This window comes from Pseudorca crassidens, chromosome 7 (assembly GCF_039906515.1).
Source record: "Pseudorca crassidens isolate mPseCra1 chromosome 7, mPseCra1.hap1, whole genome shotgun sequence".
Taxonomy (NCBI): Eukaryota; Metazoa; Chordata; class Mammalia; order Artiodactyla; family Delphinidae; genus Pseudorca; species Pseudorca crassidens.
Window position 1 is genome coordinate 44427074 of NC_090302.1, and position 13235 is coordinate 44440308.

Below are 13235 nucleotides of genomic sequence, written 5' to 3' on the forward strand. Positions count from 1 at the left end.
CCGATGGTTTCTCCTTAAATGTTGCACCCTAAGCATTTCACCCTTCCTCATTCTGGCCATACTTAGCTCTCTCTCTCTCCAGATCCCCATCTTTTCATACCTCGCAGTGGTAAAGGTGCTCCACTGTGAAAACCTTCAAGATACTGTACTCTCTCTCATGTTTCCCTGACATTCTGCCCACATCTATGGAAATAAGTAATCCTCAGTATTATTTTGGTGGGACAGCCTGCCCCCGTGAACCGCCCTGTGCTCCTATCATTTTTAAAAAGTGCTATTCAAATGACGAACTTTCCCAGTATGTCTTGATCAAGTAAGAGGTACTACGGCTGCCCTTCATGATGGAAACCTGATGCTTGTATCGTCTCTAAGTTGTATCCTGAAGAATTTGTATCCTATTGTAGGACAATCACAAAAATGACTGAGCACAGCATCAGTTCAGCAAATTAAGGAATGTTAAATCTCCCCAGATCAAGGTTGTTTTTCCTCTCTACCACAGAGTGTAAACTTCTGTCTTAATCTTAGGCAAATACTTTTAAAAGCAAGCTATATTTGATTAGGGTGAGAAAAAGGAAGAAAAAATTAACATTAGCCACTGTGGGATCCATTTTCTATACTTGCTCTGATTAGTAAACAGTCCAAGTAATGTCTTCCAAGGATGATTGATTTTAATTTTATTAATAAAGTTGAGGCTTTTATTATGTGATTTCTTAAGAAGCTTTTTTTTTATGGAGAAATAGCACTGTAAAGTTCACAGTCCCTGAATGAGACATCGCTCCAAATATGAAACAAGATTAAACTTGACAAGCTACTCCCCCAATGTAGTTTGTTCTTGTTTTCATACATGTAAAAATTATATTGTGGGAATTGCACACAAACATCAATAGAGCAAGTTCCACAATGTGATGATTAGAGTAAGGTTAAGGAAAACTTTTTGCTTTTCAATCTTAAATATATTGTAAGCAATTTAGAGGGGCCAGATTAGCTACATACATTTTGACTCTTACTGGAAAAAGAAATCTAAATAATGAATGGATTATACACTGAAGTAGTGTAAAGTTGATAACACTTAACTGAAAAAGAGACAATCTCTCTGGGCGGCCACTAATCACGTGCACAGCGCTGGGTGGGTCCTCCAGTCCTTGGAGGTGAATACAGGTGAATACAGGATGGGGATGGAGCCCAGATCCATCAATCCTACCTCTTTCTTTTGCATCTTCTCCTTCATAATCTCCTTAATAATTGCTTTCCTCAGCTTTCTATGGTTGGCTCTAGCAGCAATGAAATTAGTTAATTTTTTTTTTTTTTTTTTTGCGGTACGCGGGCCTCTCACTGTTGTGGCCTCTCCCGTTGCGGAGCACAGGCTCCGGACGCGCAGGCTCAGCAGCCATGGCTCACGGGCCCAGCCGCTCCGCAGCATGTGGGATCTTCCCAGACCAGGGCACTAATCCGTGTCCCCTGCATCGGCAGGCGGACTCTCAACCACCGCGCCACCCGGGAAGCCGGAAATTAGTTAATTTTGATCAGGACTATATCCGAACCCTAGTCTCTCAAGTAGTAGGAACAGAAATTGTCTTGTGATATCCAGCAGATCAGGCTGTAAGCTACATAGAGGGGCTGAATCTCTAAGTGCTGGCGACCGTCCTCAGAGGGCGGGAGTAAAGCTGCCATGAGAGGTGATGAGTGAGAGCCTTGCGACATGATGCTCTGGGTTCCTGTATCATCAGTGACACAAACCCCCAACTCTTGACATTTTGAGAACCAACCAATTCTCCTGTTGACCTAAACCATTTTAGTTACTTTTCTATAACTTCCAAGTGGTAGAATCCTGACTATTTCAGAGGAGATCTTAGTTGGAACTTAGCTTATTTATTCAATGATAGAGCTATGTCTCAAGTACGTCTGTTGTTCCAAGTACACTATTGAGGCTGTGCGGTTCCATTTCAGGCCCAGTATTCAGAAAGCTTGTTTCCCTGGGTGCAACAGCAAAGTAGCCTCCAAAATTTGAAATGAAGGTATTCCCTTGAGACCTGAGATATAAACTCAAAACACAGTGGGCCAACATAGAGAAGAGTTTATATTTGAGATTATCTTCAATATTGAATTGGAGTTAATCCGACTGTAAAGGCAAAAGTAGAAAGAGAGATGGAAGGAGAGGTAGGGATGGAATGAGAAGTAGGGAAGTACATTCTAAACTTTAATGTGCACCCAGATCCCTGAAGATCTTATTAAAATGTACAATCTGATTCAGTAGGTCTGGGGTGGGGCCCAAGATTCTGCATTTCCAACAAGTTTCCACGTGACACCAACGCTGTTGGTCCCTAAACTACACTTTTGAGTAGTGAGGTACTTTACCATACTTCAAAAAATGAAAATAGTCTAAGGAACAGACTAACAATGATGACAACAAAAATAATAATACCTCATTGATGTCATTATCATATCTAAAGAATACATCAATCAGAAGGGTAGGGAGGAAAGTCAGAACTAATACAGAGACAAGAGAGAGTCAGAAAAGAAAAAAAAAGTCAGAAAAGCAATGTCTAAAAAAGGACAGTGTCTTGGCAAGAAGAGACCCACTTTGCAGTTAGTCCCTGTTGTGAATATAGATGTACTGGGCTCTACATTTCTAACGACGATGAGCTTTTTTATTCCATATTTGCGGAGCAACCTTTTGAATTTTATTTGCCTCTTTGTATGGCTTTGCCATAGGAAGGAAATGGGCTCTCCAGGTTAAAATGAATAATCTACTCCTCACGCGAGTTATGTTATTCCTTGTAAATCATTAAACTGTCATTATGTTTATAAATAACAGCCTCTGTGAGTTTAGTTTGTGTGACTCAGCATCCCTACCTCCAACTGCATTTGCAGCATCGAAGAGCTGGAATTTCTGATACTCCAACCAAATAAAATAAAATAAGTAAAACTGAGGGTGTTTAAATTATCACATTGAAATGCCACCACTTGAGGTCTATTAGCAACAAGATGTACCTCCTCACCTACATCTGAGATTTCTTTGAAATTTATCATGTCCAATAAGATAGTGGGTCAGAATACTGATCTTTAATTTGTTAACTGGTGTCATTTTGTGATTTTCTTTGTTTTTAATATAATTATTGTTTTCTTTTTACTCATCGAATAGATCCTGATATTGGAAATAGCCTTTCTCCATCTTCCCCATTCTCTCTTGATGGTCTTGGGGGCCCATTGCTTTATTTACAATTTGCTTTTCTTTACAGTTTCAGAACATTGTCTTATTCACTATTCCACTGGACTTTATCCCCCAATTATTCTTTTCATTCTTCCTTTTCTATTCTCAACAAAACAGGAGTGTTATTTGAACACATTTCTACATAATTGGTTGTGTGTATTGTTAGAAGGCCAGTCAAATTCACCTTTTCCATTAATAAACCTCATATCAGTATGTCACACATAAATTAGGAACCGTTAGAAAGGGATGTATTCACTATGTGAAAAGCAGTCGTACTTTGGCTGACGGTCGTCACTGAGCTTCTTGGTTTTGTGTCCACATTAATACTATTCTTTTAAACTGAGCTGCCTTGGTGGCATCTTGTCAAATCATTCATCAGGGAATACAAAAAGGGGTGGGATGGACTTTAAATCACTCTTGTGTTAGTTGACTATTTAATCCATGCAACAACTAGACCAAATTAGTTGAGATGTCGATGGTTTTTTCCTCTATTAATTTATGAAAATACGAGGAGCAAAAATTGGGAAGATGGGTGGAAGAAAAATAATGGTTTGTTATAGAGTCTCTCAGGAGAAAATAAGAAAGGATCAACAATTTATTTTCATCTTTGTAGGATTACTTTTTTTGTGACTTGGATTCAGCTCAGCAATTTAATTTCAGGTGTACAGACCTGCCGTCATGTGAAACTGTTACTCAGTTTTCAACACATGTACACCACTGGGGCATCTGCTGTTGACTTGATTCCTCCCCAAACACTGGAGAAGCTAAACATGAGTTATCTGAATTTTCTGTGTCTCTTAGGAACCAAGCCAAATTTGTATAAAACGTTTCAGACATCTGAATTTCTGTCCATAAACCAAACTTTTGGGCTGCATGTTAAATATGTCATTCTACCTTATTCCACATCTATTCCTCATTTCCTTTCTCTATATGCATGCATAATCCCTTTTAGATTAAGATTTATTCTGGTTTGTGGCATTCTTAATTTAACAGAATATTAATTGTTAAACCTTACTATCTACTAACTGTATCTTTAAAAAGGACATAGAAAAACATTTCATTAAATGACTAAATACATTTCTCCTGCTTGTTAAGTTCTCACTAGATCAAACCTTGCTGGAATGCAGACATGATGACTGGAGCTGAAGCAGCCATCTTGGATCATATGAAAGAAAGCAATGGATGGTGAAGCAGCAAGATGACCATGGAGTGAGATGCCAGCTCTTGACTACTAAAATCTTTGTTTTTTTACACCTCAGTCCTGTCCCTGGGTATCCTCTTTGTGTCCAGTGCTCACGTACCTCAAGGTCTGTTTCCTTTATACCAGACATCTCCACTTGCTCAGTGCAACCCTCCTTAGCTCTGAAGTGGCAGTTTCCCTGAGGTAAGGCTGAGATTTCCACTTGGTTCCTGATCCTGCAGGGCAAAGTGACTCTGTGGTCTCTCCTGCTTTGAAAGTCACAAGTGGAGAGTGAAACAAAAGCCTCTCTGCTCTTGGATTTCCCCTGGTTTTATCTACACTACCTCCCTGCTAAAGAACTGAGGCTAAGGGTGGGGACGACAAGATACATATGTCTCATAACCTGTTTCCCTACCCCCAATTTCTTCTTCCCATAATTCACTGAGACTGCCAGGGACTAGAAGTGCCCCTTTTCCTTACACTGTACCTAGAATTTTCTCCACCCTATAACTTATAAAAGGGCTCCATGATTAAGCCAGCTAGGCCTCAGGTGCTAATGAGAACATGAATTTAGAAATTCCAATTGATCATCTTGCAGTGCACTCAGAAAATACTCTAATTTTCTAGAAAAAGGGGAATTCACCTTTCTTATAAAGCATTAAAGCCCACTGTTTTAGTTGGTGTAGAGACCCCAGGGCAATAGAACTTGGTTAGAAAGATACATCTGGAAATTTAAAAGAAAGTCATCCAAGTAATATCCTTGGAGCCAAGCTCGGTGCCTAGCTGCATGTTTGTTGAGAGTGAACCACCAGCCATTGTAAGTGTGGCGCTGCAGACACAAAGAGCTAGAACCCAGGGTCACTCTCTTCAAGAGCTTAGGGTCTATTTGGGGAGACAGCCGCTAAATGCCAAATGAGCTAGGCAGTAGGTGCTTCAGAACAGTCCTTCTCAAGATTAATGTTCGTATAAATCTCCTGGGGTTCTTTTAAACAGCAGCATCTGATTCAGTAGATCGGGGGTGGGGCCAGAGAATCTGTACTTCGAACAAGCTTCCACGTGATGCTGATACTGTGAGCACATGGACCTCATTTTGGGAAACAAAGTTAAAGAGGGCCAGGGAAAGAGGAGCCTTCACAGAGAAAGAGGGGATTGAGCTGAGCCCTGAAGAGTAAAGACAATAGAGAGAAGCAGAGGACATACAGAGAGACGGGGAGAGAGGGAGAGGGAGAATGAAAGAGGCAGCCCAGGTAGGAGTGATGTTGTGAACCAGTGTTTGGAGGTAGGAATGTCTCCAACATGCCTAAGGGCTGGTGAGCAGATTAATGGAGAAAAGGGTTGGTGATGGGCCTAGGAGAGGAGGTGGGAAAAGAGAAACCAGATTCGGAACAACTCATGAATTGGGTGAATGTCACAAGCTGGCTCTGCCATCAGACTGAAGGCTATCAGTAGGTTTTGAGGCCTTCGCAACATCTGGACAAAGAATGTGTTGACCTGATACAGACAGAATCCATACCAGAAAACCTAGTTATTAACAACTTCGTCCTCAGCCTAGCTAAGGAGGCAGGGTTCCAGTAGTCCCGTAAATGAAAAGGAACAAGGCCTGCTCTGGTGCTTCAGCACTGACCAGCCTTTCCCACTCCCAGGTGACCACAGGGCTTCAATAAATTACTTGCATCTTGGAGTCACAGTGATAGCCAGCCCCATAAATCCATTGCCGGCGCTTCTACATATCTCTTCACTTGAAACACAGAGAAGACAGACAGGAGGGGACGGGAGGAGTAGAGTTCTCTGTAGGGAAATATAATACTGAACTTGGAAATCTAAATTCAGGCCATTTTGATCAAAACACAGGAAGCACGAGTCATTATTCTTACCCAGTCTCTTCCACTAATAGATGGCAGGCAGCTGGCCATGGGGCTCTCGTAGGGAGTCAGGTAGTTTTATTTTTAGCTCAGCACAGAAGGGGAAAAGATCCAACCTGTTTACACCAGAGGGGCTGTGCTTGCAAAGCCCTGGGAACGGCTGCCCTGCACTGGTGGCATTTGTTACCTCTCACACATGTAGGTAAGATGACAGAGGTCTTCACCTGCTCCCGGCCTTACCACTGGAGGGCACATTGTTTCTGTCTGGCGCGGCTGAAAGTTACCTACCGGCATGAAATTTGGCTGCCAAGATGTGCTGTCTAAAACAATCCTCGTTACTAGTCTGTTGAAAAATCTGAATATGCAAGAATTTCTCTCTTCTATTTTTATGTCCCTTTCGTACGTTTCCAAGTACCCTCCCCAGCTTCATTCCCTTTGGGTATCCTCTACCCTCCTCTTACTGCTTTTCCTTTGTTGTAGAGAAAATAAATCCATAGTATAGGAAACTAGATGTGCTGCTACCTCCAGGTGGAAAAGTTTGGTTTGCAATCTAGGCCCTGCCTTTACCAGCTTTAGGTCTTGGGCTTTGACATTAAAGCTGTGCTTTTCGGTACTTAGGACTCACATGTGGTTCATGGGTCCCCTCTGTCACTGCACCACTGTCAGTACCACTCAGAAGAGGGCATCCTTGGCAAGTCACATCCTTCCCTTGCCCTTCCAGCAGCTGCACTGGATAGTAGTGTTATTTGGGAGAGTACAAAAGAAGCAGCGATGGGCAGCGGAGGTGTGCGCTCCTCAAACTGGTACCTAAAAGTAGTCAGGATGGGCAACTGCCCACCCAATGCAATCAAAGGTCCTCAGAGGGCTTCCAAATGCCTCCCGCAGTGGCCTGCCCTCCAGAGAGCAGACAGGAGAGAATAAGACCCTTTTATGGGAGGCCAACACGTTCCCTGAGAAAGGATAATACGTTAACTATACATACTCATTGCTAGGATAATTTGTCATAGTAGCTAACGTGAGAGATAAGGATTGTGAGGGAATAGGCCATAGGATATGTAAATTTTGTCAGTGAATACAGTTGGTCAACCAGGAAGCAGCATGGAAGCTCTCAGTGTCTGTAAAAAAGTGGCACTGACTCTTTTTGGAAGTGTTGTAAGAAACCTTGCAGAAGCCAACTCCTTTCATGCAGGAGACAAATTACTCCCATTTCACTAATAACTGATAGGTAGTTACAAGGTCCTTGTGCCCCACTTAGAGCCTTTTTCATCTCACTTTGCTTAGTCCAATACACTTTGAAGTTAAAAGAGGCTACTTTTATTTATTGCTCCCCTCTTATATCCCTCACTTCCTGCTGCTTCTACTGGTCATTTCTGGATTTGTCTGTCCACCATGGGGCTCGAGCAGGAACCTTAAAGCACTAGACATGAAAGGGAGAGCAAGGGACAGATGATCAAACATTCTCAGGGACAAAGACAGCCAGACATGAAGAGCAGAGGTCTTTGGGGGCAGAGAACGTAGAAGGCAGTGGAGAAATAAACATGCATAGTATAATGGTGAATACATCCATGTTAGAGTAAACAAACTTGGAATTAACAGTCATTTAATTTTAGAATTTGAATGAGCCCCCAGAAACACTGAGGTCTAAAATCCCACCACCTTCTCTCATACCCTCGAACAGCTGGTAAATCGTCATAAGGTTCACGTTTATATATCTCCCATTTTAAGAGAGTTCTCTCTTATGCTTTCACTGTGTAAACATATATAATGTGACGCACACGTGGTTTTAATTTTACATCTAACATCAAATTTAAAATCCAAAAATAAACTATAGCATATCAAAAGGTCACTTGTAGAATGTTGTTCAAACCCAATCTATGGGGCTTCAGTTACTAAATAAAGACACTCACTTTATCTTGCTTATGCTGATGTCCAGGAGTGTTGTTAAGGTTTATATTTGAACCTTTTAAATTCAGAATGTAAAGACAGGAAAGCTCTGCTTTCTCCAAACTACTTTATCAGCTCAAAATATTAACTATTTATTCAACTCTATTCTCCTCAAATAAAACTAAAAATGTATAGGTAACAAAGATGAAATACCTATAATCCCATGTTTGAAAAAATTCTGCGCTAGGGGATACTTCACAAAGGATTCACGCTTAATAAATATATTTTATAGACTGTGGGCAGATATCTAAAATAAAATAGATTAAATGTCTCTTGCTATTAAAGAATCTCTCAAAAATTACTAATAAATAAATATTTTCTCTGGTTTCCCAGGCATTTTATATATTGCTCTCCATTTTTAGAAAGTTTCAACATGTATTTTCCTTTCAAAACCAGCTGGTTTATGAAAAAGGAGGAAATCAGCCATGAGAAAGAAGGAAATTCTATCATTTGTGACAACATGGATGGAACTTGGTGGCATTAATAAAGGGAATTATTTGAATCATTCAAATAATTCCATTTTAACTTATTATTGGCATTGCAACTCTGCATTTTTTTAGTAGTTGTTCCAGGAATAATAGTATACATCCTTAACTTTTCACAGTCTACATAAAGTTAATGTTGTATTACTTCACATAATACATAGAAACCTTAAAATCATATAGGTTCCTTTAATTTTGGCAAACTGGGTGCTATAGTTGTTACCTATATTATATTGAAATACATTTTAAAATCACAAGACAATGTTCTGATGTTTTGTTTTAAATAGTTCTATTTGTTTTTAAAAAATTAAATAGAAAAAATATTTTATATTTACCAAGATATTTACCATTTCTAATATTCCTTACTCCTCAAAGATCCACATTTTCTTCTTGTATCATTTCCCTTCAGGCTAAAGGAATTCTTTTAGCGTTTCCTGTACTGAAGTTCTGTTGGCAATGAATTCTCTTAGATTTATTTAATCTGGAAGTGTTTTTATTTTACCTTCCTTACCGGAAAGTCATTTTTTGTTGAATACTGAGTTCTAAATTGCCATATGTTTTCAGAGATGTTCAATAAGTATCAGCCCAGCTAATCCCTTTGGTTTTCATGCCCTGGCCATGTGATTACTTCTGGAATAATTTACTGATTGTTTTCAGTTTTTAAAAAGTGCCCTACCCAATTTCCAAAAGCCAGCACCTGCATCTCTTTGCCTACTCTGCCCACGTGCACAGCAGATGGAGACAGACCAGGTATTACCCCTTCCAGGAGCAGTGCTACCGTACTAGCAGCCTGGGTATACAAACATCACAGCTCAGTCCCTCTGGGGTGGGTGACTTAATGCTGAGGCATCTGCTCTATACCAATGCTTCTCAACCCTCAAGTTGTGAGGTACCAGTTTTTTGTTTGTTTCTGACCAATATTTTTGTAAAATACCATAAAAATCAATGTGTATTTCATGACAATGTCAACTTGCTATAAGCGTTTATAAACATTTGGCCTCAACTTTTGGATTTATCTCACTGTTAACTGGTAACAAGCAGTTCGTGAAGTAGCACCAGGTTGCTCACTGTAGTAACTGGCTTCATAAACACACCCCTTACTGGATTTATTTCCTTCCCTGTCTCACTTCTCCACTTCCCTACTGGCGTGTTTTGGGATCACCTCCCAAATAAACTATTTGCTCTCAAATGCTTGCCTCTGGTCTGCTTCTGGAAGAATCCAGTCTAAGACACAAGGAAATCCAGCTAAAGTATCAAATATAACACTAATTGGAGTGGTTAGTACTGTCAATAAACAAATTAAAATGTTCTCTTCTACTCAATGAAAAAGAAACTCATAAATTTGAGATGTTAAACCACTGACTAGAATCGCTGAAGTTGAAAGAAGAAAGAAACTAAAAACAAACGTGACTCAGACCCATAATTGCATTCCAAAGTGGGGAAAAGATCTGATCTCAGAATTCTGATTATATGCTGCTACCGTCCATCTGGTAAAAGAATGCCATTTTCTTTGTGAGTCATGTGATTTGATGATTTCCTTCATAATGTCATAGTAAGCCATCAAAACAATAACTTTTTTTTTTCCTTTGGCTCGAATAGTAGCTTATAATTGGACATGAAATGTTTCTACATCAGTTAAAATAAACATAGTCCCTTCCTTTTTGTCCTAAGATGACCTTTTTCCTTGTGCTTGACTGTGATCCTTCAGTTGGGAAAAGAATGAGTGTAAGGACCAGAGTGCAAAAATATAATTTGAATTTGAGTTTTTAAAGGTAGAGTGCCCAAGACAAGTTATTGGTATAGAAAATATCTTTTTATTAGTGGTGTGTATTATATAGGGAAACTCAGCAAGCTTTTAGCATCATGTAATAGAAAGTATATGACTTTTGAGTTTCAATCGTGACTGCTCTGGCTTGAATTCTAATCTTGCCAGTCACCACGTATGTGATGTGTGTAAGTTTCTGTAATGGATCTAGTGACTATATCTCTCTCTTAGGAATATTGAAATTTAAATAATATAATGATGTATTTGAAAATATCTGGCTCAATTGAAGAGATAAAGGAATCAAAGATTACTTCAATGCATAGTTCTCTGATTTTTATAAGTGGGAAAAAAAGCATGTGAAACAAAAAGTATCACGTGATATTGGGGGTTAAGGAGTATTCCAGTAAAGGTAATAATTGTCTAGTGTTGTTTATCATTGTTCTACCAGATAAAATCTGCCAGCCCCCATTCCCCCTTCTCTGTCAACCAGAAGGGAGCTAGCTTAAATGGAGTACAGTGCATTGAACAGGAGCCTCTGTGGCTTTTTTTGGTTGTGCTCTGTGGAATGAAATGGGGCTCGAAAAAAAGAAAATCAAAGTAATGGCTGCCTATGAGGCCACAAAGACACTCAATGTAACCACATCATAAATCATCGAAGAGAAATGCCAGGGAAGATCTATGCTTCTAGGACAGCTCGCTTCATTTAATATATCTGATGCTGCCGTAATAGCGACTCTTTAGTTCCCCCTTCCCTCTGTTCAGTGGTAGTTGTCCTTCTGCTTGACCATGCATCCCTCGGAGAGTCGTCTCCTGACTAGGAGATGCGTACAACCGTCCGTGAGTTATGGGTTCTTAGCCTGGAAAGCCTTGTTTCAGTTCAGTAGTGTTCAAAGCGGAAGTGAAGATCAACCAAAAGCACAGAAGGATAAAAAGGACCCTTGGAAAAGCTGGTTGAATAAAAGAGTGGTTGCTTGATAAGAATTCCTTCACTTTCTGCTGTGTTTCTTTAATAAGGAACAAAGAATGAAAGAACTAGTTCTGGAGAATAATTAAAAGAATATGACAATAGTGATATAAATAGTCACGAGGATGCCAATTTAAGAGCCCAAATGTGGTATGTCACCGTCTTTTACAACCATAAATGGGTCAGGATGAAATCTTCATAGTGTAGTTTGAAGCCAGTGAGTTAAAACGATCAAATATATTTTCACCTGAAATCAGAGTTCTAAAACAATATACAACCTACAAAATTCCTTAGGATTTGACGAATCCATTAGGACTACTCACAGCCATGAAGCCGTACCAAAAGTTTAAAAGCTTTAGTCCTTCTCGAGTTGGTAGCTACATCTCCCACTAGAGATCTATTCATGCACAAAAGAGATTAATAAATTTAGCTGAGAATTTGAGAGCAAAAATTGATCAAAATACAAAGGCTCCACCCAAAAGAAAATTATGAGTAAAAATAGAATAAGTAGCATTAGTATTCTGATTTTACTTCACGCACTACTCATGAGTCCTTCATAAAGAAACATTCCAATAACACAAGGAAACATTCCGATAACACAAGGGATCCAACGTAGGCCTACAAAAGGAAAAAAATTAAAAGCTGAGAACAGAAAGCATTACAAGAGGGTAACGGAAGCAGCCAGGGTAGCTGGTTAGAAGCAGCAGGTATAATAAATACATTTCTTGATGAGGTGCACAGCCAAACCTTTTTCTTCATTTGTAGCTACAAAAGCGAGGTCGATTTACTTATTCCCATTCAAAGCATTCACTTTATCCTCCAAAGGACCAAGACGGCAACAGCAGAAAGCAAAACAATGCTCTGAGGATGAAGCATTCAAGTTCCCTTTAAGATTCATACAGCAGCTCCTGAAAGTTTTACTATTTAAGTGATTCCATCAAAATTCTCTTTTCCTGTCTGGTTGAGTTCATTTAAATTGATCGCCAGTGGAGTTAATCATCACAAGTCGGAACTTACACTCTGACTGTAACATGATTTAATGCTTACTCTTGACCTCCTCTCTTCTCCTTTTAAAGGACACACCTGGCCCCATAGTTGGAAAGCCCGTGAGGATTCCTTCTGTCTCTTGAGGAGGAAGCAGAGCAATGAGCCTTGTTACCGGTGGCTTGCAGCCAGTCTCTTCCGGCCTGCTGTAGTATACTGGGGGACCAAAGTCAACAAAACTAGAAAGCCCCAGTTGGGTGGCAGATGTGAAGGTTAGCCCTTTTAGCCTTTGCACGCCACTAAAATCTCTTCAGACATTCAATCGCAGGCATTGCCTTCACGCCACAAGTTTGCATTTGCTTTTCGGAGCTGACAGTGCGTCCATTCCAACTCCACGTAGAATCTCCTATCTTATAGGCTACATTTTTTAGCATAGCCTAGATTACTGGCATTTACCTAGAGGTAAGACTTTAGGGAAACTCAGGTCATGGTAGGACACAAAGCCCACGCCTGAGTGGTCTGCTGTTTAATTCAAAGTCCCCAGTTAGTACCGAAGCCTCGGTTCCATTCTCACTGAGATCTGCGAAGGAGTTGACTATTCCCTGTAACAGTCATGGGAACATAAAGCCAGCAACACATAGACCTTCCCTCCAGCTTCTTTGGTCGCATACTGCTTATAATTCAGGGAAGCTGGCCGCGTGCAGCATACTAGCCAGGAGAGGCAACTTCCAACAGATAGAAGATCTGGTTCAGCACTTTAGTATTTTTCACTTCACACTTAGACTAAGTTTAGCAGGAACCTCCCTGCTGAGTATTCAGAAGAAAAGATAAAGGTGAAAGCCCAGT